At 32.3% G+C, this 2,727-nt stretch overlaps 1 long non-coding RNA gene across 1 annotated transcript in view; it reads left to right on the top strand.

Annotated features, from left to right (window-relative positions):
- The window catches only part of LOC117107995, a 3,495-nt gene extending 1,184 nt beyond the window's left edge, over positions 1 to 2,311 (top strand). Inside the window, exons 2-3 of the long non-coding RNA XR_004445316.1 lie at positions 1,126 to 1,212; positions 1,989 to 2,311. This is a non-coding gene — a long non-coding RNA (uncharacterized LOC117107995). The remainder of the gene's footprint in view (positions 1 to 1,125; positions 1,213 to 1,988) is intronic.
- Positions 2,312 to 2,727: the final 416 nt, after the last annotated feature.

Below are 2,727 nucleotides of genomic sequence, written 5' to 3'. Positions count from 1 at the left end.
TGATGGTGATGGTGATGGTGATGGTGATGGTGATGGTGATGGTGATGGTGATGGTGATGGTGATGGTGATGGTGGTGATGATGATGATGATGATGAAAATTTATAAAGTGCCGGTATCCGTTTAAGAAAAAAACACTCATGGCGACCCTCCAAAAGAAAGTCAAAATGTGAAATATATTTACATTTACAATACATTTGAAATACAGATACATTTTAAAAACCAGACATAGATGAGCGTCTCTCACTCTCTCTATGTGGCCATGTATGCATGGATATTACCAATTGCGACATATAGATGAATAATATGCAATGGATGAAATTACATGGAGAGTGCCTAAAGCGAGACATGGGCAAGGCCCAACACCAAAGGTGATCCACTGATCATATGATCAAATGTAATTCATGCATGAAAGTAAAAACAATACAAAAAAGCCTGAATTTGAAAACAATTTTAGCAACTGGGTTCCCAGTTTTCAATAAAAGATAAGGCAGCAGACAATTTAACAGAAAATGGCGCTAGGAGGAAGAGTTTTCTACAATTTAGCTGCCTTAATGAAAACCGATTTTTTAAAATAAAGTAGTCCTCACAGTCCTTGATTAGAGGGATCTACGGGATTTAAAAAAAAAGAAAAGGATAAGCCACACTTGTAGGGCAATTAGAGGAGAAATAACCATAACTTAAAAACTATCTACTCCCTCGTCCGACTCCACGACATTAATTTGCCGATCCAAACAAATATATTTTGACAGCCAATCCAGTTGTGGTCAAAAATCACATGGACGATCCTGTACCGTAAGATTTCTCCCCATGAACCTCACCCCAGGGATTTTATTCCGGGAACCTGAACAATGCTCTAGGCATCTCCTTGTTTTAGACCCCGATCAGAATTGTTGGACCCCCTATCGACATTTTTCTAATTTTTCCTGATTTTACTACAAAATCCTTAAATCGACACTACCAGCCAATCTAAGAGTCTATGTATAAATAAGAATATAGCACTGGTATAATTTAACTGTCTGTTAATTGACAGAAAAACTATTTTGTCCTTCATATATTTAATTGTAACTTTGTAACTTACTTAAATATAATTATTCAGTTATGGAATTAAATTGTTTATCCTTCAGCTCAAGACAGACAGTGTATATTTAATTTGGACTTAATTGGAAATATGCTGGACTCCGGTCAAATGGGCGTTCCTGATGCTCATTACGGTAATTTTTACTTTTCTTGATCTCAATCCATTTGTTATCTTGCTTATGCATGTTGAGCATCGAATAAATTAAATCAATCAATCAATCAAAAGAACATTATATCATTAAAAGTGTTTGTAGGAAGGCCTATACTGTATTTATGAATCTATATTCATTTCTATCGAATAGTACACTTTTTATAAATTTTATTTATCCATGACAATCGGAATGCTAACGTAATTTGTTTGCGCTATTGCGATCTACTTGTCCTACCCAATGCCATGTATTTAATAATCCTCACATCATTCTGTGGTATGAAGATACTATAAATAATTAATAGGCCTATTTAATATGATAATGCAGATATGATAAGAATTGTGAAGAACTATTAGGCCTATGTTGTATCAACAGCATTATCCATTGCGATAACTGAATACAATAATGTTCAGGTTTGCTATGTTTAAATTTTAAGTCTGAGGGCTAGGCTCCCCGTAAATTTTTTTAAATTGTAAAAAATTGGAGAAAAAAAGAAAATTACATTCAAATTTTAAATTTGAGAGTGTCATTTTCTGGCCACCTAGAGGTGCCATAATCAAAAATTTCTTACCTCATCCCCAACCATGGTGGGGCTGAAGTGGTGGGAACCCTTCATCTGGCAAGGTCCCTCCCCGTGGGCCCCCTCTATTTCAAACCTACTGGCTCTGCCTCTGTTTTTATTTATATATTTTAATTATATAATACTCCGTTATAATTCTTTCACTATTTCCTAATCTTTTGTCAATATTTTTCTATTCCAGTGATGTAGAAGCCACAACTATCAGAAAAGAAAGTCCGGACTCATCAAGCTCCTTACAAAAAAAAAATGAAATGAATTAAAATATAGTGTAAATTTTATTTTTAAAATGTTTTTCTAGTTCTCTGCAATAATCTAAAAAATAATGTTAGCAATATGTAGTAATTCTTGTAGGCTTATGTTTATTAATATTGTATTATTACTGCTAATGTTTATCTTATTAATAGAAAAAGTAACCCGTTTCTTGTAAAGAATATTGACATGTAACATAATAACATTTTGAGGATTAAAATCAGATTTATTGATTTTTACCGGATGTACATGATATAGGACTACAGTATATAAATATAAAATGTATATATATATATATATATATGTATATATATATATATATATATCACAACTTGATTTCAATGCTTGAAAATAAATATCAAATGGAATTGTGCATTTCTTCTCATCTTATTAATGTCTATGTTTACTATAATAAATTCAATTGCTAAAATATCCTATTATAATAAGCTTATAAGCTTAAACCAAAAGTGAAGAATTGATTCATCAATAACGTGCTACTTTATCTATTAAACTAGCAATTATTTCGAGGACGCCCTCAACAAAAACATGAAACCGGAAATGACGTGGTTGCTAAGCAACAAGCTCATGCATAATTATGAATATTCAGTGACACCTGTTCTAATTAGACTAACAATAAAATCTTTTTGGTCGATTTTGTCAAAACTGAGCTA

This window comes from Anneissia japonica, unplaced genomic scaffold (genome assembly GCF_011630105.1).
Source record: "Anneissia japonica isolate Jap-2015-1 unplaced genomic scaffold, ASM1163010v1 scaffold287960_len3192837_cov198, whole genome shotgun sequence".
Taxonomy (NCBI): Eukaryota; Metazoa; Echinodermata; class Crinoidea; order Comatulida; family Comatulidae; genus Anneissia; species Anneissia japonica.
Note: the sequence above shows the minus strand (reverse complement) of the source record. Positions and strands in the feature narration are given on the sequence as shown.